At 36.0% G+C, this 24,634-nt stretch overlaps 1 protein-coding gene across 1 annotated transcript in view; it reads left to right on the forward strand.

Annotated features, from left to right (window-relative positions):
- The window catches only part of ADGRL3 (adhesion G protein-coupled receptor L3), a 734,126-nt gene that overhangs the window by 411,347 nt on the left and 298,145 nt on the right, over nt 1-24,634 (forward strand). The window lies entirely within an intron of this gene.

The following is a 24,634-nucleotide window of genomic DNA, read 5'->3' on the forward strand; positions in this document are numbered from 1 at the left end:
GCAGTCCAAGGGACTCTCAAGAGTCTTCTCCAACACCACAGTTCAAAAGCATCAATTCTTTGGTGCTCAGCTTTCTTCACAGTCCAACTCTCACATCCATACATGACCACTGGAAAAACCATAGCCTTGACTAGACGGACCTTAGTTGGCAAAGTAATGTCTCTGCTTTTGAATATGCTATCTAGGTTGGTCATAACTTTTCTTCCAAGGAGTAAGCGTCTTTTAATTTCATGGCTACAATCACTATCTGCAGTGATTTTGGAGCTCCCCAAAATAAAGTCTGACACTGTTTCCACTGTTTCCCCATCTATTTCCCAGGAAGTGATGGGACCGGATGCCATGATCTTCGTTTTCTGAATGTTGAGCTTGAAGCCAACTTTTTCACTCTCCTCTTTCACTTTCATCAAGAGGCTTTTTAGTTCCTCTTCACTTTCTGCCATAAGGGTGGTGTCATCTGCATATCTGAGGTTATTGAGATTTCTCCCGGCAATCTTGATTCCAGCTTGTGCTTCCTCCAGCCCAGTGTTTCTCATGATGTACTCTGCATATAAGTTAAATAAGCAAGGTGACAGACAGTATACAGCCTTGACGTACTCCTTTTCCTATTTGGAACCCATCTGTTGTTCCATGTCCAGTTCTAACTGTTGCTTCCTGATCTGCATATAGGTTTCTCAAGACGCAGGTCAGGTGGTCTGGTATTCCCATCTCCTTCAGAATTTTCCAAATATGTATAAGTGTATCTAATTGATATATACAGATAAATGTTCATAACTGATACAGATAAAAGACTAGATCTAATTGTAAAAGAAAAAACAGTACAAAACTCAGCTTAAAAAAAAATAAGACATTTCAACTCCCTTTCTTTAAAAGTATCTTTTTCTTCTCTAGGAAATACTGTTTACTTTTAATATTGTTTGAAGACAGTCATGAATTGATCCATCTTTTACATTTTTATTTGCATAACTCAGCAGATTTATCTTAGTTTAGAAGTTAAATTGTTTTACTAGCAATTTTACTGTTAGCTTAGTTCAGTCTTTTAGTCATGTCTGACTCTTTGCGACCCTATGGACTATAGCACGCCAGGCTTCCCTGACCATCACCAACTCTCAGAGTTTGCTCAAACTCATGTCCATTGAGTCGGTAATGGCATCCAACCATCTCATCCTCTGTCATCCTCTTCTCCTGCCTTCAGTCTTTCCCAGCATCAAGGCCTTTTACTGTGAGTCAGTTCTTCACATCCGGTGGCCAAAGTATTGGCGTTTCAGCTTCATCAGTCCTTCCAATGACTATTCAGGACTGATTTCCTTTAGGACAAACTGGTTTGATCTCCTTGCAGTCTAAGGGACTCTCAAGAGTCTTCTCCAACACCACAGTTCAAAACCATCAATTCTCGGTGCTCAACTTTCTTTATAGTACAACTCTCACATCCATACCTGACTACTGGAAAAACCATAGCTTTGACTAGAGGGACATTTGTTGGCAAAATAATATCTCTGCTTTTTAATATGCTTTCTCTGTTGGTCATAGCTTTTCTTCCAAGGAGCAAGCTTCTTTTGATTTCATGGCTGTAGTCACCATCTGTAGTGATTTTGGAGCCCCCCAAAATACAGTTTCTCACTGTTTTCATTGTTTCCCATTCCATTTCCCTGAATTAATGGAAACAGTGATAATATTGTTCCTCCTGATAAAATATAATGGAAAAGCAAGATATAAGTGTCTGAATTTTGATAGTAACATAGCAATTCAAAGTTCATCTTTTAAAATTCTTACAAGTTATTATTTCTTATTTTCTGCATTGTTTTTTCCATGCTTTTACTAGTATGTCATTTTGCTTTACTAACTTCATTATATACATATCATTTTATACAATTAGCATCTAAGTGCTAGTAATCTTGCTTTACTTATCTTTTTATTATTTTTCATCTGACCATTATTTCTGCCTTCTTAGATCCTCGTGTACTATATAGCATAAAGTTAATAAAGACTCAATAATTCTCTGCTGAATGAATGAGTGGATGAAAGCATGAATGGATGCCTTTCTATTTCTCACTATGATAGAATGTCAATGGGTGGCATTTTCTCTAATGCCTGAGAAGCTTCTACAAGACTGAGAGCTGTTCTTTCCATGGCCAGCATGTTGATATTATGTTGAACTGCTTTTCATGGAAGAAAAACCCTAATATGCAATAGCAACAAAAGCAACTTCTCATTATTAGTCCTGAAAAATACCCTAGACCTAGCTAACCTCTGTACAGGTAAGGTTTCTTAAACCAACACACATTTCAGTTAAAAAGCTAAGCATCTGAAATATTCTGGGAAGACAATTCTTTCAGGTCTGTGATATTCTTGAGTATTTTGCCAGTGGAAACTCTATTGTTGAGTGGTTCTTAGCCTTTTTTTACTTTTAATTGTGACCAAAGTAATTTCTAATTGCCTTAAAAGAAATGATACATAGTAACATAATCATCTTTTGATGTTAGTGAAATAAGGGCAGTAACATACCTTAATTTTATTTATTGGTAAAATCATGCATTATTTTTTAGACTAATAGATAAGTTTAAATTAATTAGCATTCCAGATTTTTACTCAATGAACTGAAGCAAATTCTTAACTTACTTTTTGTAAATTATCCTTAAAGATGATACTATAGCCCCATGTATTTAGAGACTTGTCAAAAATATTTCTGGCATACATTAATAAAATTATATTTTTATCCCATACATGTATCCTTATGCATGATAATAATTCACTGTAATCGTGGACATAGGAAAATTATACCACTCACTTAATACTTTTTGTTTGCTTATAGAAGTTAGATTATGAGCCATCTTGCCCACTTATAACAGTTATCATATTTGTTAAAAGGATATTATTAAAGTGGCAAACACTGAGAAATAAGAAAGCTCAGCTTTTGAAACAAATCACTATCTTAATCCAGGAAATTCAGTTTTCATTCTTTTTAAATGACAGTGAAATTGTTTCTGTTTTCGAAAAAGTGAAACTTCAGCTGTATTGAACTTAAGCTAGAACTTTGGTGTGTTACTATAGTGGAGAGGTAGAAAGAAAAAGTAGAGAATAAGAATGTGTACATTTTATGCATCAATATGAGAATTTAAACTAGCATTAATGGAAGTAGTTCACCCTATTATACAAAAACAGTTTCAACTGAGTGTTTTTCTTTAGTATACATTACACTGACATTTTTCAAAGAAATTTCCTTTTGACTGTTTTTATGGACATTTTTATTTGTCTGTGTAAGGAAACCAACTTACTGTAAATATTTAGGGTCAAAAATACTACCCTGTAAATTAAAATATCTGGGTATTAGAAGTTGAGACAAATATGTTCCCCTGATGTATAAAAATCCCCAGGTGAAACATCCATGGAGGTAGCATACTGTCTCTGAACATGAGTCTGGGAGCCAAAGGACTTGGGTTTTAATTCTGCCTCTAGTGCTTGTTTGACTGTGGGCCTCTTGGTCTTAGTTACCTCAACTATAAAACGTAATAATAATAATAATAATACCTGTGTCCAAAGATTGAGTTTCCCTGGTGGTTCAGCTGTAAAGAATTTGCCTGCAGTGCGGAGACCTTGGTTCGATCCCTGGATTGGGAAGATACCCTGGAGAAGGGAACAGCTACCCATTCCAGTATTCTGGCTTGGAGAATTCCATGGACAGAGTTGTCTGGCAGGATAAAGTCCATGAAGATTATTGTTAGATTTTAATGAGATGATATATATATATAGATATAGCAAAATTAACATAAAACTACATACCAGCCCTACAAGGACCATTATTATCCATGTTATCTAATTTAGGGGCTTAAGGCACTACTGCTTATATAATTTTATTAAAAATCACCAGCTACTAAAATGCAGCATGAACTTCAAAGTCATGGTCCCTTCTGTGACACTAGAAGTGGAAAGTATGTTTACTGAAACAATGTGTCCAAATTCATTCATTTGATAGAAGTGATCTCAGTATCCCCATGTGCCAGGCACTCTCCAGATGTCAATCTAATTTGTAGATTTCATGACTAGATAATTACCATAGATCTGCACTCCAAAAAAAAGTACTTCTGATTTTCAGTGGTGAAATCATATACTCTGTGAAGATTTGTTGAATAATTTAAGAAATAAATAAATGAATTATAATATATACATACATATTTTATATCTTATTATTCAGAATATTATGGTAATTGGAGTAATAGTCCAACAATGTATTTTATTAAGATTATACATGTGCTTCTCAGGTAGTCTCCTTCACTATTGGCCATGCACTCCTACGATCTGGAAGTTATTATCTGGAAGTCACCCCAGTTATTCCTCACCCACCACACACACTTACTTCTTATCTTCACTCAGATCGTAGTGATATTTGGTAATATAAAGGAAGGTTTGTGTGGTAAGAAGTGCCAAAGCACCTAGTGCATTTTCTTCTGGAAGTAATTATAGAATTACTCAATAGTTTTACAATGGGAAAGAAAGTGAGTTCAATGGATTTTGTTTTCAGAACATCTCAGATTTTTCCATTGATGAATTGCATGAATCTTTTCAGCTTAGAGAAAATGAAAAGTGTATCCATTGAGTACACCTGTGTATTCAAGTAAGTAAGTGTGTTTCTTTGAAAATATATTTTGTCTGCAGAACAGGTGGTTAAGTTTTGGACACCAGTATCTAAAATGCTTGTAAGCATTACCACCTGAGCTAAAAAGTAAATATGTGAAATTGCTTTTTTTCTTTCTAAACCGAGGACTAGCAAATATACAATTTTCCTGAAATGTACTTTTAACTGAGCCTTTTTCCTCTCATAAAATATGATAAATTATGTATTCATCATTTCCTTCAATGGCTATCTTTTGTAAGATATACTTTTAAAACTTCCAAACAGTACTTAGTTATTTCACATGTTATTTGAGTGATTCTCATGTGGCCATCATGATTCTAAAATTCTACTTGATATCTTCATATGTCTGGTGTGAGGGAATCAAGTAGTTACTTTACTTGTCCTTAGTTCACTGCTGTTTAATGACTTTTATTTACCCTTGGAGTTCTTTGTCTCAAATCATATTGTGCTGAGTTCATAATTCATTAATACAAAAGAGATGTGAAGTATTATCATTTACTCTCTCACTTTGTCTCTAAACTGTCGACTGAACAATCTAAATGTTCATTGTCAAATATACAAATATTTTCCACTATTTCATCCTGAAGAAAGAAGAAATATGCACAGGTTGATAATAAGAATATACAGAGAAGGTCAATGCCAAAATTCCTAAAATTAGTACATCTAACAGATCTACAACCTATTGGTTGAGATTTGGTGAAACACACCAGGCAGTCAGTATGAACATCAGACAACAATGACATGTAGCTACTGTCTAGTGCTTGCTCTTGTGCTTTCCAAACACAATCCAAATTTTGAAAGCCATTTTAGATTATGTAAATGTAATCATTTTGTATATGCTTAAGATAGTAGAATCTAAAAAAACAAAAAGCCTACACATAACAGTTTAATAATGCAGATAAGGTGAACCTTCTGTCCTTATAATATGCTAATTAAGTGCATTTGTGTCTCCAGTAAAAGCTGCGGCTATGTAGTGATGAATAAGAACTTTAAACACACATGACACCTCGTTAAAACGTAATTTTCACATCATATATCTGAACCCTTTACTTTGACAGCTGAGCAATGTGAATGCTGGGCAGAGAATCTTGAACATTTTGAAGCTGTCACGTGCTTAATAAGTAGCTGAATCTGCTTCCTGAATGGTTTATTTAAATATGTTGCATCCTAGTCACAAAAAAGCCTGAAAGTAGTGGGATGTTAAATCAAACTTGCCCTCAGCATATAAGTTGTGATTGCTTCATGGTTCCACTTGAGATATCACATTGTCTCTAAAGTTTAATTGATGTAAATCTCAGCAACGGAGTGAACTTCACCGAAAGAAAAAAATAGTCAGCTACTTGTTGCTAATTTCATCCAGGTCTTTATTTTTATGCATCAGCTGTTTGGCTGTCTGCAGAGGTGCCCCCTCTCTTTCTCTCCACTGCTGCTTCTTTGCTTTTAGTGACAGCTTCTGATGGAAGGGCATTGCTGCTGGTGACTTTTCAGGGAGCACAGCCAAAACTTACAAATTTTGCAAAAGCTATTCTATTGCCACTTAATGTCAGCTGAATTCTCTTATGTTTGTTTTTACATTTCTTATATTTTTCTTCTTTGTAATTTTAAGGCTAAACCTTTCTAGAATGACACCCTCTGCTTTTCAGTCTCTTAATATCAAAATCTCAGTCCTGTACAAAGCAAAACTTTACTGGGTTTCTACAACCAAACCCAGTGTTAGCCTTTCATCCCACATAGAGGTGACCTTCTTAATAAAGGAGACAGATGCAAGGGACAAAAATGTTCAAAATTTTTATTAATTTTTTTCCTACATAGTGACATTCTTGAAAAATGTATAATTATTAGAACAGTAATCAGAATTATTTATACAAGCAGCTCACAGTCATAAAAGATGACTTATTATGAATAAGCTTCCCACTCACACCAGCTGTCTTTTCTGTAACCATTTCACTGCTCATTAGCATGTCCACCAGAGGGCAGACAGGTGGAACTGAAACAGTTTGGCTGTTCATTATTAGCACATCTTGTCAGGGTTGGCAGCAGTGATTAAAATGGGATTTCTGGTTATCAAGGGATTCCACTTTAGAATACTCTACTTCTATCCATATTACCATAGGTAAGTGAGAACTGACTTTATTACATAGTAAAGTCTGATTTTTGCGTTATTTTTCCGTTTTTTTTTTTTTTTAGACAACAAACAGAATAGGGTTGCCAAGCAAAAATACAAATTTAAGCAGAAAAAATATTTCCCCCTTAATAACTACTTTTACTCCACAAAGTTAAATTCTCAGATAATAATGATGAATGATCAAAAATTTAAGATACCTAAATTACAGGAATAATCAACCATGCTACATAACTTTATAGAATGAGACATGTTGTCAGATATCCCTGAAAACAAATGGATTATGTGTTTTTGTTTACTTTAGTAATAATTATTCCTGGTTTTCTTCATGCCCTTCACTAGTACAAATCCTTGGCCAAACTCTATGTATCCACTTACCCCAAAGAAGACACAAATTGAAAGACACAAATTGCCTACTGTCATGTGACTGAACTAGTTTACCCTAGAATTTGGATTTTTAAAACTAACTGTTAAAAAATGAAATTCTACCAAAAATATACAAATGCACATGAAATTAGGTATTTGTTAATTTCATGGCTTAGAATTATCTCTTTGAGAAAAAATGGCACTTTATTTGTAAACGCTTTGTTCCATAAAAATACAAAATGATAAACTTAAAAAATTTTTTAAACAAACTTTTAAAATCTATGAAAATTTTGTTATATAGTATATGTATTTGCATATTAAAAATATACTTTTATATTTTATAGAGAAGCCCACTGAGATAAATCTGAGAGAAATAGTGATAATAGTGGGGAGCAGTTCTGAAAATTTATTCTTCATTTTGATACAAAAAAAATAAATCCCTTGACCTGTTTGTGGAGAGGAAGCTTGAAAGTGGAATTTAAAAATATCAAGATAGAGGTGAAAAGTGAAATTCAGGCACAAAATCAAGCCTGCTATAGAAAGCCAAAGCAGGGAGCCAAACTGGGCTTAATTCAGAAGTCCAATGATTAATAGTTCATTTTTCTTCCCCTCTTTCTCTCTTCTTCCTCCCTTCCTTCCTCCCTTTCATTCTTCAAGACACGTGTCTTTAGGTAGCTCAGGTATGCTCTGTGGTTACAACTGTTGAACAAGCCAGGCATTGACCTGTTCTATAAACTTATAGAATAGGGAAAACTTATAAGAAGAAACAAAAAGAAAAAGGGGCGGTGGTGTGTCAGAAAACAGTGATACTGATTAACTACTAATTTTTGAGTATTTTATTTTCTGGTCTTTTACATAGATTATCAAATTTAATCCTAACAGAAATCTTGCAAAAAAAAAAAAAGCATTCATTTCCAGTTAAAGAAATTTAGGCTCAGAGACAGTAAATAATTCAAATGTCACATGCATAGTCCAGAGTTGCGGTTAAAGTATTAATTGTCCGACTTTCCACTGTGTCGTGTTGCCTCCATTGGTAATTAAAAAGAGTACAGGTGCAATAGTTAAGGAGCAAAGGGAAAGCAGAAAGGCAGTGTACAGGTAGTACATAGAATATAAGCAGATAGAGCGAAGTAGCAAATGCAAAGCCACAAGGCCACATCAAACTCACTTAGAATAAGGACAAGCAAACAGCGGCTAGTGTTGCAAAGTACCTAGTAAACAGCACGCTGTGTGTGCTGTCTGTGCAGTGGGGTAGGGCCTTCCTTTGCATATGCCTTGCCCGAGTGCTTGGCAAGCAGTATTAGCATATGACAACAGGGCAGCTGTCGGACAAGCAGACCTTCCTCACCTTGATCTCTGGTTTCATTTGCCTGAAGGATAAGAGCATGCAGTCTCCACTGCTTTCCTGTGAACTCTGCCCACCCGGCTGAGATCTGCTCTCATAAAATTGAGGTGCACTGGTCTTGTCAGGAAGAAGGTGTAGGATAAGGAGCTATAGGTGTTTCTGGAGAGAGATTTGGAGAATTGAAGAGATCATTCCAGAACACTTCTATTTTCTAAAAGAAGAACCTGCCATCCCTCCACATCGCACTAGGTTTCACATACATACCTTAACACTTAAAAAAATATTGTGAAGTACAGATGTGAAAACTAAGACTCAGAAATGTAAAGTCATCTGTCTGGAGAAATCCAGTTTGTGAATGTAGATGTGAACTTTAAAGAAGCCCAGGTTTATTTAACTAAATCATGAAGCTGAGATACTTCATATTTACAATGAAAAAATTGTAATGCACAAAATATACAGTAGAATGTGATTTAATGGTGTATGGTTTTTCTGTGTGCGTGTGTAAGTGTGCGTGTGTCTTCTTATAAATGCTTGAAGAAACAGATTTAATTATTGAAGGATTAGAAGACTTAGAAACTTGCAGAAATTCTGAACAATTTAAAAGACTTTAGAGATTTGGGGACTGGCTCTTTATTAGATTTACTTTACTTAACTTATATTAATTCCATTTCTTAATCTAGATGTTTTGCTAGCAATACTTTTATGGTTACTATCTATGAGCAAGAATAGTAAAATGGGGGAAAAAATGAAGAAACAAAAGAAAGGAGGTGGTGAGGCAAGAAATGAGGGAAATAAACATTTTTCTCCTGAAAGTAAATGGACAAGAAATATGGCATACTTATGCCTTGCTGGTTGAAATATAAATTATTGTTAGCCACTTTTGAGGGAAACTTGGCAATATCTAGTAGAGCGCATGGAGCTTCCCAGGTGACACAAATCGTAAAGAATCAGCCTGCTGATGCAGGAGACACAGGTTGGATCCCTGAGTCAGGGTGATCCCCTGAAGGAAGAAGTGGAAACCCACTCCAGAAATCTTGCCTGGGAAATCCCATGGACAGAGGAACCTGGTGGGCCACAGTCCATGAGGTCGCAAAAGAGTCAGATAAGACTGAGTGACTGAGCATGCATTTAGTAGAGTGCATGTCTAAGTGATACCTTATATACTAGCAAGAGCTTCCCTGGTGGCTCAGATGGTAAGGAATCTGCCTGCAATGCAGGAGACCCAGGTTTGATCCCTAGGTCAGGAAGATACACTGGAGAAGGCAATGGCAACCCATTCCAGTACTCTTGTTTGGGGAATTCCATGGACAGAGGAGCTTGGTGGGCTACAGTCCACCGGGTTGCAAAGAGTCAGACACGATTGACTGACTAACACACACAAATACTAGCAAATCCACTTTTAGATTTGCTTCTGGAGAAACTTTCTTACTTTTGTCCTAAGAGAGCAAGGTTTGTGTGTGGTTGCCCAAGTGACTAATAAGCAGCTGGTATAGGAGATACGAATGTGACATCTATCTTCACTTGCACCAGAAATTATAAAAGCCCTGGTCAGTGTTGAAAAGTGAAAGTGTTAGTAGTTCAGTCAACTCTTTGCACTGTAACCCCCCAGGCTCCTCTGTCCATGAAATTCTCCAGGCAAGACTACTAGAGTAGGTATAACAGTTCCCCTCTCCTTGGATCTTCCCAAACCAGGGCTGGAACCCAGGTCTCCTGCTTTGCAGGCAGATTATTTACCATCTGAGTCACCAGGGCAGTGTTGAAGCTAGAGGGAAGCATTATGTGATCAGTTATCTTAGAAAGAAATATACCAAGTCAGGTACTGGTACCCATGAAATGATAAATAAGAAAAAAATCTTGAGATTTACCCTTTCTAGTAATATCATCCACCTGGTTTCATGCTGGCTATAATAACTCAAAGAAGCCAGGATTACAGTTTCTCGAGCACCAACAGCCTTTAACTCCTATAACTCTTTCTCAGAAATCATTGCACTGTTAGTAAAAGAAGCCCTCTCTTGTCAGAAAAGGAGATTTTACTCTGAAATTTTAATTGAGTGTGACTTATAGTAACTCATGTGTTTCAGCCACTGTGCATATTAAATAATTCTTAAGATTTAATTGCTTAGAATTTGTTTATCACCTTCACTGAATTTTCCCCTGAGTATGAATAGATTAACCTGCCGTACATTCTAACCTGCCATATATTCTGTATTCTTATAACAGCTTTTAGTATAATGATAATTTTTTAATTGTCAGGATAGTGGCAAAATACTTCAGGGACTGAACAGGATGACTGAGTTGGTTGATCATGTTCGAGTTAAGAACTTGCAATGCCATGCCATAAGCTCAAGAGCCCAGTTTTTGAAAGCATGGAAAACATAAAATTTTCTAAACCCAATAGGAAACTAGAGGATTTACATGTGAATGAAGGTTGAGGTTTTAATTCTCTGAGTTACAATAGAAAAAGCTGAGTTAGTCAGAAGAGATTTGTGCCATAAAAGTATTGTATTTCAGGACAGAATATCACATAAGAAATTTAAAAAAATAATTATCTAGTGGAGTTAAAACGTATATTGGGTTAGATTCTAAAACCATCTATTAAAGTAAAATTAAATATTATCAAACCTATTTTTGAATCTCCTGTAGTAGTTTATAAAATATAATGAGGTTTTAAAAAATATATATCCCTAGAGTACAGAGATAGCATTATATGTTATAGTGTAATATATATTGTACATAATAAATGGTACCTTTACAAAGTATACTTTTACAGTAATTTAATTACATATCAGCACTACATGAATTCATGTAAATTGAGTGTAATATCTGTGATACAATTCCTTTATATTAAAAAAAAGAGTTCCATAGTTATTCCTGTGTAAATCATTTACATTAGAACTTTTACCCAAAATATATATTAATTTGTACTTTCCCATTAAACTTATATGGAAGTATTAGAACACTTATTAAGTGCCTAAATGATACAACTACAAAGGTATTGTGGTATAAGAATACTTAATGATATGAGAAATGTTCATTATGTATTGTTAATTCTTTTTAAAGCAGGTTTAAATTATTTAGAATTTAGGTCATTATACATTTTTCTACTTTCATTTGTGTTTGAAAAATTTTATACAAAGCTTTTAAAATTCTTTATGTGGAATAAACCTACTCATTATATCTAGCACAGTTACAAGCATAGAATCCAAAGTTTTAATGGTAGCTAATTCTATTTTATTTGGCCTTGCCATGAGGCATGCAGGATCCTTCTCCACCAGGGATTGAATCCATTTACCCTCATTGGGAGCACAAAGTCTTAACCACTTAATTTCTTATTGGTTCAGATTTGAGCTTATCTGGGATTCTCCAGATTTCTTTAGTGAATATGTGCAGTCTTCAAAATATATGAAACACATTTCTTAAAATTAATATTCCATATTACTAGAGTATAATAATCTTTAGAATTCTATGATGAGATATTAAAAGGCCTTCTAGTTGTGTTCAGGACAATTGCCCAACTAACTGATTCTCACCCACTTATGTCTAGGACACAAAAACAAGAAAGTGCCAAAATATTCTTGAGAGAATGAAACTGAAAGAGGGGAGCCTTACTCTATTTCTAGCTTTTTTTTTCTTTGCTATAGAAGAAAATTTGTAGTTCTTAAGGCAATGGCAACCCACTCCAGTACTCTTGCCTGGCAAATCCCATGGACAGAGGAGCCTGGCGGGCTGCAGTCCATGGGGTCGCTATGAGTCGGACACGACTGAGCGACTTCACTTTCACTTTTCACTTTCATGCATTGGAGAAGGAAATGGCAACCCACTCCAGTATTCTTGCCTGGAGGATCCTAGGGATGGGGGACCCTGGTGGGCTGCCGTCTATGGGGTCGCACAGATTCGGAAATGACTGAAGTGACTTAGTAGAAACTTTACCTCTACCCCTTGATTACTGAGACATAATTTGGTTTAGTGGTACTTTTTGTCGATTTTGACTTTTAAACTTTTTAAACAATCAGTTTTCACTAGTTGTTTATAAAGATTCAAATTGAAAAGGAAAAAATATAAAAAGAGAACCATGTATTTAAATGTACCAGCATTGAAATTGAATAAGAGTCAACCTTCGTAATCAGAGATGCAACTTAAATATTTTACTTTTAGCTTTGATAGTAAGGCAGGTTAATTTGCTCATCTATGACATTCAGTATTGTTTTCTTATGTATACAACTGTCCCCTTTTTGTGGCCCCCTCTAGATGACTCAGTGGTAAAGAATCTGCCTGCCAGTGCAGGAGATGCAAGTTCAATCCCTGGGTTGGGAAGATCCCCTGGAGAAGGAAGTGACAACTCACTCCAGTATTCTTCCTTGGGAATTCCCATGGACAGAAGAGAGTGGCAGGCTATAGTCCAATGGGTCACAAAAGAGTTGGACACAATTTAGCAAGTAAACAAGAACAGCATGCTTATATTTTCTAAGAAGTAGAAAATAAGTACGTTTATTGAATATTGACTGTTCAGTTCAGTTCAGTTGCTTGGTCTTGTCCAACTCTTTGTGACCCCATGGACTGCAGCTTACCAGGCCTCTCTGTCCATCACTAACTCCCGGAGTTTACTCAAACTCATGCCCACTGAGTCAGTGATGCCATCCAACCATCTCATCTTCTGTCATCCCCTTTTCCTCACACCTTCAATCTTTCCCATCATCAGGGTATTTTCTTTTTTTAAAAAAAAATTTATTTTTACTTTATTTTACTTTACAATACTGTATTGGTTTTGCCATACATTGACATGAATCCACCACGGGTGTATACAAGCTCCCAATCCTGAATCCCCCTCGGTACTTCACATCAGGTAGCCAAAGTATTGGAGTTTCAGCTTCAGCATCAGTCCTTTCAATGAATATTCAGGACTCATTTCCTTTAGGATGAACTGGTTGGATCTCCTTGCAGTCCAAGGGACTCTCAAGAGTCTTCTCCAATACCACAGTTCCGTTAAAATAAGATACCCAAGAAATACTTTAGATGACTGAGAAGCGCTAATGGTTGTTATCTTTGTGTAATTATATTAAAAACTGTTGATAAACTATTATAATGTTTTACTGCAGTTTTATGTAATTATTTTGGGAGGCAAATAATTTTGTTGTTGTGATCAGTGAGTTTAAATACTCTGATGAATTAAAGCCTCTTTTTATATTTCTTTGTATAATAAAACTTCAGTATTTGCAAGTAGGTTATAAGCAAGAGATTGCTAAGTTATATAGCATAAAGCAAAGTCCAACAGAAATTTTTTAAAATGCAAGTTTCCAGGTTTCACTCAAAATTAAATCAGAAACTCTGGGGGTGAACTCAGTAATCTATTTTTAATAGGCTACTAAATGAGAATTGCTATATAGGCTATAATCCGTCAATTGTATAAGCTAGGATAGTATATACTACAAAGTGTAATAAAAATATTACTTTTTTTTTTTGCTTCCCAAATTTCTGATTGCCTTTAAGTGTTTCCCAATCCCCTGTCTGAAAGAAGCTATATAAATCACTAAGGGAACACGTTAAAATGCAGATTTCCTATCTCTCTCAAATCACAGCCCTAAGATGTTGCTTCAGTGTCAAGTGGGATCTGGGGACAGTATTTTTAAAAGTGATTCTGGGTTTGAAAAAATATATCACTATTTTAGATTCCCTAAGGTATAAATAAAATTTGTATCTGAGCAGGAATGTTATTTTAATGCATTAAGAATCTGTGGAGCGATATATACTATCTACCTTCTCTCTGAGCTAAGGCTGTTCTGGCAGTGAAATGCATCACTTTGTTTTTGATTAAATGACCCTGTTTTGTGTCCTCATAGAATTACTACCTGTGTGGTTGACAGAAAAGAACAGTAGCCTAATACAGGATGGAAACATCCCCTCACAGGCTTGTCCTGGCAAAGCAAGGTGCCATTCATCTTCACCTTGGGTAGCTGGAATAAATTAACACAGTGAGAAGAGCAATGAGACACTTTGTAATCATGCAGTGCCTTAGGAACACTCATGGTATAATCACGTGTTTGGAAACAAACACCAAAGGTAAGAAAAGGGGCAGGAAAACAAGTAAGGACTTTCCCTATAGTTGAAAGAATATATAGTATAATCCTATGAGCAATACCTCAAACTTCCATATTTTAATTTAAGGCTAAGTTATATTTCATAATCAAAAGTAATAATAGCTAGAATTCTGAATTTTTCATTGATGTTCATAATTTTCCAAGTATATTAACACATAGTCAGGAATACATGATAGTCCTTCTTCTGTCCATTCCCACTAACTTTCATAAACATGGACAGAGGATGAGATGTTTTGAAATGCTATTTTGCTCTCTGAGCCTGATCACCCTTTATGACTATTTCTTCTGGCTATTCAAGGCAGGCATGAATGGCACTCAGCTTTGCCAGCTGAGATCTGAGTGGAATCAGAAAATGTGCTCATGGTGAATCAAACTGATGTGTAAACTTTCTTTTGTCCAGCCCCCTGCTGCTCTCCATTTTTTCTTTTTTAAGACAGAAACATCTGGTGGCTTTGACTCAATAAGGATGTAAAATTTAAAAGCACATTTTCAGATATGAACCTGTTGAATAAATATGCTAACTCACTTAAAAGGCACTCAAAATTTTATATCATTTTGATTTTTAAATTAAAACTGTGCTTAGAAGTGCTGTCTCACTAAACAAAGTAACTATTTTTAAGAAAAACTTTTATGTTAAATCCTCCCTTCATTTTTAAAAGTATATCTATTATTAGAGTTATCCCTAGAAATGTTTGGCTTAGTAACTAGGTTGAGTAGTAGTTGTTTATTCTGAATATATTTTTGTTCAGTTTCCTCTAATTCTTTAAATTTTATACTGTCTCTTCCCCCAATTTAGAGCTGAAAATGCAGTCATTCATTCTTCTTGAATTGAAGTTTGATTTATTTGTTTTGAATGTACTCTATTCTTATTCAGATGAAAGGTAATTCTGCTATTTTTCCTGTTTAAAATGATATGAAATAGTAAAGTAATAAAATAATATGAAGCCTCACACAAGCTTTTGGGATTTTTTGCATTTCTAAACTGTAGGAAAAAGGAAAATCAAAGAGATGGAAAATCTAAAAATCATGTTTCACTAATAGCCATGATGATTACCTATTTTAGATTCTAAGTATATCCTCTTCGAGATAATTCAGAGGCTTTTTAGATTTCTTTAATTATTTTACATAACAAGGCTAAAATTTTATGTAATTCAACCTGTTAACAAATCGTTATTGAATTCTTATGCCCAGCTCTGTACTCAAGATCTTAAATTAATTAGAATGAATATGTGATGGAATTGATCCTTTTAAATTTCAAAGCAATTCATTTAAGTGTTAAAGTGGACTGATTATACTGCTTGAAATGGGATGAGGAGGACACAGTTATCATTTTGCAGAGTATCGATGGGTACTATAAGCAGAGGATGTAACACTGGCTGCATCTTAAATATATGAGCTCCTTGCTATTTTGATATTCTAAGGTTTTACTAGATTCATTTCTTTTTCCATTAATGAGAAGGAATAATATTCACTGATTCAGTCTGTAGCACTTGGCCATTATATGCTGAACTGTATAAACAATGAGCAGCTGTATCATTGTTTATATTACATGATTTTGTTTATTCATTTAAAAATTTTATGACGGCAGTATGGCTTAGCAGCATGCTTATGATAATGAAGAAGTTAATTAGTAATGTTGAGCAGAATTTCAAGAGATGACTTTTAGTAAGTAATACTGAAAATATTATAGTAGTCATCCACAGATAAACACAAGCTTTAGACAAATGGGAAACATGGTCAGATTACAAAAATCATATTAGAATCCTTTGGCTTTAAGTTTCCAAAGAATAGTGCAGATAAACATACTCACCCACGTACCACAATTTCCCTGTTTTTTTTTTTTTTCCCCCAACAGTAAGCTAAAGTAAGCAATCATCTTTAAATAATAAATTCACTCTGATAGAAGACGATGACTCTGCCAGTAAAAGAAGCAGACGGCTTACCAAGAATTCTGGAATTGCATGAGCTTTCCAGTCCAGAAATATTGATAGACATAGTCTGAGTGTGTTAGTCTGCTTCATTTTAGAGCCAAAGAAGTCTTAATTCAAGCACCAGGAAATCCATAATTGGAAAGAATCCCACAGTCACTGCTGATATTTTCCTCTAATTATAAGTGAATTTGTGTGTCATAAGTCCACTGAAGAACTCTGGATTTTGATAAGAAAAGTATTCTCAGTCTCCATTTACTAGATATGGTGTTATCAGAAATTCACTTCTGCTGGCTATGCATTAGAGTGTCATGTAGTATTTGATACAGTGATATGAAAACGCTTATATTGGTGTATTTTAATGCAGCGTCAATTTTTGCCTGAAGGCTAAACAGAGGTTAAACTTATATTTCTTGATATTTGTACTTTAGTGGATGCTATGACTCATTCAGGAATTCATTGTGATTGTGGCAGGTGACATTACTTTATTCTTGTGTCATGTCACCATCACCAGTAACTCCATATCTGGGCCAAGCCCACTGGGTGATTAAATATGGATTCAATTATCATAGACCTGAAGAGGTTACTTTTAATGAGGAAAAAAGGTATTTTTTCTTGTTTATAAATATCATAGATATGTGTGTGTGTGTCTCATCCGAGTGGGAAGTGCCAATGTTATTAAAGCCAAGAGAAGTTAGAAGCTTGGTGATATGAGATATTTTGAAAAGAGATAATGCCAGGAAGTTGTACATAAAGCCTCTCAAGATTTTTCAGTTAGATGGGTTATAAGCACACTCAAAATATCAGATTTTATTTATTCAACATTTCATGAGTATTTATTCTGTGCAAAATACTTGGCAGAAATGGCTAGAAAAGGAGGGGGAGAGAAAAAGATTATTGATAAATAAATAGAATGGTTTAGGAGAGAAATCAGAGGTATCTTCAAAGACCTGAAGTCTGTGGATGAGATCTTCATACTTCATTCTTCCTACAGTGAGCACAAGCAAGTATTTAGAAACCATAGGGTGAAGACAGATCACATTATGTTATAAAATATAACTTAAAATTTAAAAATTTAGTCAGTTATAATTTTGAAGTCCTTTCCTCCTTCCTAAATTTTGGTAATTTCTAAAATGATGCAGAATTGGCAAAATTAGCTTCAACAACCCTGCAACCTGACAGCTTTCATCCAAACTAGGTGGTAGTGTTTTTAAGGTCTAAATAAATCTCAGAAATATTGTCAACTCCAAATATGGAAACAAAATTTATTCTAATAATGGTGAGTACATGCCATGTTAGGGCATGACTGCCTACTAACTGATAATATAGCTGGTAACCGGAGGTGGTAGGGTCTTTGTTCCAGCAGTGCTTCGGCCAGAGATTATCTGAATATATTCAAATAATTTTCTTAGCCTCTGTTTTTCTGTAACCAAATAAAATCTCATCAGTACAGTGTTATTACTAAGATTTCTTATAGTAACAGGTCCTGCTGTGGCGACTTCTTCCTTGGACTGTTCTTCATGGATTTACTGAAACCTCTCTTGCTGACCTTAATATAATGTAACATTTTCAAAGTAAAACCATGGTTATGAAGAAAGAGGAGCTTTTGAAATGGTGTTTTTAAAAATTATTTCCTTAGAAGGGAATTTTTTTTCCCTGTTGGTATTCTAAGCCTACAATATTTTTAGCTTATCCAAAAATAATCCAGAAAAATAAGTGTTAGCACATCCACGGGAAGACTATATACCTTAGATAGTTGTGTGTATACTAGCTGCAATATCACAGCTTCATCTATAGAATGTTAGTGCTGTGTCTCCACTGATACATATCTACATTTATGCTACTAGAAAGCTATGTAATGCTGATTTCACTGGTTTCAAAAAGGGCAATTTCCCCCTATTAGGCACATGTAAGATTAGAGTTGTGATTAGTAAGCAGTCAATTTTTGGCATTCAGTAAGTTCTCTTATTCGTAATTAAGTTCACATACTCATCTTCATACAGTTTAAACATTTATTAATTACTTCACTGTTTTCAGTGAAGATACTTGGTGGGCACTGTGTGTGAATTTAACAGTATAGAAAAGCATTTTTCCCCAAATGAATGCAGGCCAGTTGGGGATGCAAGCAATAACTGAATAAACCAGCTGGAGAAAGAATAGGAATAACATTCATAAAATGATGATATAATACTCAAAAAGAAAAAGGCATGAATGGCTCTGGGAGAAGGGGAGATATAAGATATTTGGTGAGAAACTCATTCCTTAGTTGCTCTTACCCAACAAAGTATTTTATTTCTCATAGTTTTATATGTTTTTTATTTTTAACCAATAACCTATGCAAACGGGTATTATATTAAATAGTATAAACAATGGATTTTTAAAAATTGCAGTTCTTGCTCACAGATGAGCTTATAAACTAATAATATATTTTTACCCTAAATAAGTTCTTGGTCCGGTTCAATTTAGCTCAGTTCAGCCACTCAGTCATGTCCAACTCTTTGTGACCCAATGGACTGCAGCATACCAGGCCTCCCTGTCCATCACCAACTACCAGAGTTAACTCAAACTCATGTCCATTGTGTCGGTGATGTCATCCAACCATCTCATCCTCTGTCGTCCCCTTTTCCTCCTTCCTTCAATCTTTCCCAGCATCAGGGTCTTTTCAAATGAGTTAGCTCTAAGCATCAGGTAGCCAAAGTATTGGAGTTTCAGCTTCAACATCAGTCCTTCCAATGAACAGTCAGAATTAATCTCCTTTAGGATGGACTGGTTGGAATTTCTTGCAGTCCAAGGGGCTCTCAAGAGTCTTCTGCAATACCACAGTTCAAAAGCATCAATTTTTCAGTGCTCAGCTTTCTTTATAGTCCAACTCTCATATCAATACATAGTGTTCAGTTCAGTTCAGTCGCTCAGTCGTGTCCGGCTCTATGTGACCCCATGAATCACAGCACGCCAGGTCTCCCTGTCCATCACCAACTCCCGGAGTTCACTCAGAGTCACATGCATCGAGTCAGTGATGCCATCCAGCCATCTCATCCTCTGTCGTCCCCTTCTCCTCCTGCCCCCAATCCCTCCCAGGATCAAAGTCTTTTTCAATGAGTCAACTCTTCGCATGAGGTGGCCAAAGTACTGGAGTTTCAGCTTTAGCATCATTCCTTCCAAAGAAATCCCAGGGTTGATCTCCTTCAGAATGGACTGGTTGGAGCTCCTTGCAGTCCAAGGGACTCTCAAGAGTCTTCTCCAACACCACAGTTCAAAAGCATCAATTCTTCGGTGCTCAGCTTTCTTCACAGTCCAACTCTCACATCCATACATGACCACAGGAAAAACCATAGCCTTGACTAGATTGACCTTAGTCGACAAAGTAATGTCTCTGATTTTGAATATGCTATCTAGGTTGGTCATAACTTTTCTTCCAAGGAGTAAGAGTCTTTTAATTTCATGGCTGCAGTCACCATCTGCAGTGATTTTGGAGCCCCAAAAAAATAAAGTCTGACACTGTTTCCACTGTTTCTCCATCTATTTCCCATGGAGTGATGGGACCAGATGCCATGATCTTCATTTTCTGAATGTTGAGCTTTAAGCCAACTTTTTCACTCTCTTCTTTTACTTTCATCAAGAGGCTTTTTAGCTCCTCTTCACTTTCTGCCATAGGGGTGGTGTCATCTGCATATCTGAGGTTATTGAGATTTCTCCCAGCAATCTTGATTCCAGCTTGTTTCTTCCAGCCCAGTGTTTCTCATGATGTACTCTGCATATAAGTTAAATAAGCAGGGTGACAATATACAGCCTTGATGTACTCCTTTTCCTATTTGGAACCAGTCTGTTGTTCCATGTCCAGTTCTAACTGTTGCTTCCTGGCCTGCATACAGATTTCTCAAGAGGCAGGTTGGTGGTCTGGTATTCCCATCTCTTTCAGAATTTTCCACAGTTGATTGTGATCCACACAGTCAAAGGCTTTGGCATAGTGAATAAAGCAGAAATAGATGTTTTTCTGGAACTCTCTTGCTTTTTCCATGATCCATCGGATGTTGGCAATTTGATCTCTGGTTCCTCTGCCTTTTCTAAAACCAGCTTGAACATCAGGAACTTCATGGTTCACGTATTGCTGAAGCCTGGCTTGGAGAATTTTGAGCATGACTTTACTAGCATGTGAGATGAGTGCAATTGTGCGGTAGTTTGAGCATTTTTTGGCATTGCCTTTCTTTGGGATTGGGATGAAAACTGACCTTTTCCAGTCCTGTGGCCACTGCTGAGTTTTCCAAATTTGCTGGCATAATTGAGTGCAGCACTTTCACAGCATCATCTTTCAGGATTTGAAATAGCTACTGCATAAAATATAGCCTTGACTCTCTGGACTTTTGTTGGCAAAGTAATGTCTCTGCTTTTTAATATGCTGTCTAGGTTGTTCATAACTTTCCTTCCAAGGAGTAAGTGTCTTTTAATTTCATGGCTGCAGTCACCATCAGCAGTGATTTTGGAGCTCCCAGAAATAAAGCCAGCCACTGTTTCCCCATCTGTTTGCTATGAAGTGATAAACCAGATGCCATGATCTTAGTTTTCTGAATGTTGAGCTTTAAGCCAAATTTTTCACACGCCTCTTTTACTTTCATCAAGAGGCTCTTAGTTCTTATTTATTTTCTGCCATAAATGTGATGTCATCTGCATATCTGAGGTTACTGATATTTCTCCCAGCAATCTTGATTCCAGCTTGTGCTTCATCCAGCCCAGCGTTTCCATGATGTCCTTTGAATGTAAGTCAAATAAGCAGGGTGACAATATACAGCCTTGATACACTCCTTTTCCTATTTGGAAACAGTCTGTTGTTCCATGTACAGTTCTAACCATTGTTTCTTCACCTGCATATAGATTTCTCAAGAGGCAGATAAGGTGGTCCACTATTCCCATCTCTTGAAGAGTGTTCCACAGTTTATTGTGATCCACACAGTCAAAGGCTTTGGCATAGTCAATAAAGCAGAGATTGATGTTTTTTTCTGTAACTCTCTTGCTTTTTCGATGATCCAGTGGATGTTGGCAATTTGATCTCTGATTTCTCTGCTTTTTCTAAATCCAGCTTGAACATCTGGAAGTTCATGGTTCACGTATTGCTGAAGCCTGGCTTGGAGAATTTTGAGGATTACTTTGCTAGCATGTGAGATGAGTGCAATTGTGTGGTAGTTTGAGCATTCGTTGGCATTGCCTTTCTTTGGAATTGGAATGAAAGCTGACCTTTTCCAGTCCTGTGGCCACTGCTGAGTTTTCCAAATTTGCTGGCATATTGAGTTCAGCACTTTCACAGCATCATCTTTTAGGATTTGAAATTGCATCACTTCCACTCAGTTCAGTTTAGTTGCTCAGTCGTGTCTGACTCTTTGTGACCCCATGAATCGCAGCACACCAGGCCTCCTTGTCCATCACCAACTCCCGGAGTTTACCGAAAATCATGTCCATTGAGTCAGTGATGCCATGCAGCCATCTCATCCTCTGTTGTCCCCTTCTCCTCTTGCCCCTCAATCCCTCCCAGCATCAGAGTCTTTTCCAGTGAGTCAACTCCTCGCATGAGATGGCCAAAATATTGGAGTTTCAGCTTCAGCATCAATCCTTCCAATGAACACCCATTACTGATCTCCTTTAGGATGGACTGATTGGATCTCCTTGCAATCCAAGAGACTCTCAAGGGTCTTCTCCAACACCACAGTTCAAAAGCACCAGTTCTTCGGAGCTCATGTTCAACTCTCACATCTGTACATGACCACTGGAAAAACTTTCCACTTTCACTAGTTTGATCCAAAAATATTCTCAGGCTTTCCCATTATTTTTTCATGTATTTATTGTAATATGATTTCTCAGTTTATGCTTTTATTAAGAGACATTCAGCTATCTGAATAAAACAGGCAGTGGTTTAGTTGCTAAATCGTATCCAGCTCTTGGGACCCCATAGACTGCAGCCCACCAGACTCTTCTGTTCAGGAGATTTCCTAGGCAAAAATACTGAAGTGAGTTGCCCTTTACTTCTCTAGGAGATCTACCAGACCCAAGGATAGATCCCTGGTCTCCTGTTGTGCAAGCATATTCTTTACTGACTGAGCCAGCATGTGATATCCCGCAAATACTCTTCATATTGTGACTATAATAAGCCTTACATCCAAAATAGTCCTTTATTGATAAAAGCAAATGTTTTTTATTTAAGAACTTTCATTTTAAATATGAATAACACAAATTAGATTTTTGTGAAGTCTTATCCTGATTACTTGAGTTTCTTTAGTATTAAAACAGGAAAAAAACAAAATTTGTCATACAAAGTGATGCTAATTCTTTTGGCATTCACCAGTATACAAAAGTGGAATAGGAAATGGCAACCCACTCCAGTACTCTTGCCTGGAGAATCCCAGGGACAGGGGAGCCTGGTGGGCTGCTGTCTATGGGGTCACACAGAGTTGGACATGACTGAAGTGACTTAGCAGCAGCATACAAAAGATAAAGAAAAATCAAGAATATAAATTAATTACAAAATGCATTAAGTTTTCTTAATTTCCCACACTAGATATGCCCTGGGAGGTTGCTATAAGAAAGGAAATTGTTGTAATATCCTATAAATGTCAAAATTTGTAAATAATTGACTAACTTCACAATAGAAGGTATCAGTTCTCTTTGATTGATATGTCATATAAGATTTAAAACCAAAAATAACATAATGGATTTTAAAAAGTATAGGGCTATATAGGGCTTCCCTTTTGACTCAGATGATAAAGAATCTGCCTGCATTGCAAGAAACCTGGGTTTGATCCCTGACTAAGGGAGATTCCCTGAAGAAGGAAATGGCTACCAATCCAGTATTCTTGCCTGGAGAATTCCATGGGCAGAAGAACCTGGCAAGCTCATGGGTCACAAAGATTGGGACATGACTGAGAGCTAACACATTTCACTTTTTCATAGGACCATATAACACTGAATTTGGATTAAATAACATTTTGCCACTGTGTTCTTTGAAACTCTTCTTGTATATGCCTTCAATATTATAAAGTAACATCATAGAAAGTGTTTCAGTATTAGCTTAAGCTTGTGAAAGAAGAAAACAATCCAGTGAAATTTAATATCGAAAACAAACCCATTCCAAATAATTCTGTTTTTCTTGAAATTTATCATTCATTGAAAGTTTGCCAGAACTCTTTGTATGTTATATTCCTTATTTTTTTTTATTAAGGCCCTACCTTACTTAAAAAAGATTTTTTTATTTTTTTAAATTAAATAATTTAATAAATTATATAATTTGTATATTATATGAAATTATACATAAATTATAAATTTATAATTTATAAATATAAATTCTTTATATATTTATATAAATATATAAATTATATACAATCAAATTCACCACTTTAGTATACATTTCTGTAAATTTTATAAAATGTTTTAAATTCACTGCTATAATCAAGATATAGAATTGTTATTGTTCAGTTGCTGTATAATGTCCTACTCTTTGCAACCCTGTGGACTATAGCATGCCAGGCTTCCTATCTCCCTAAGTTTGCTCAAATTAATGTCCATTGAGTCAGTATGCTATCCAACCATCTTATCCTCTGTCGTCCTCTTCTCTTCCTGCCTTCAGTCTTCCCCAGGATCAGGATCTTTTCCAATGAGTCAGCTCTTTGCATCAGGTGGCCAAAATATTGGAGCTTCAGCTTCAGTCTTTCCAATGAATATTCAGAGTTGATTTCCTTTAGGATTCACTGGTTTGATCTCGTTGCAGTCCAAGGGACTCTCAAGAGTCTACTCCAGCACCACAGTTCAAAAACATTAATTCTTTGGCATTCAACTCTCTTTATGGTTCAACTCTCACATCCATACATGACCCTGGAAAAACCATAGCTTTGACCATACAGACCTTTGTCAGCAAAATGATGTCTCTTCTTTTTAACATGCTGTCTAGCTTTGTCATAGCTTTCCTTTCCTTGTCATAGCTTCCTTTCCAAGGAGCAAACATCCTTTAATTTCATGGCTGCAGTCACCATCCACAGTGTTTAAAATCTGTTCTGTTCCCATTGTTTCCCCATCTGTTTGTCATGAAGTGATGGGACCAGATGCCATTATCTTTCTTTTTTGAATGTTGAGTTTTAAGCCAGATTTTTCACTCTCCTCTTTCACCTT

Source organism: Oryx dammah, unplaced genomic scaffold (genome assembly GCF_014754425.2).
Source record: "Oryx dammah isolate SB20612 unplaced genomic scaffold, SCBI_Odam_1.1 HiC_scaffold_3, whole genome shotgun sequence".
NCBI lineage: Eukaryota > Metazoa > Chordata > Mammalia > Artiodactyla > Bovidae > Oryx > Oryx dammah.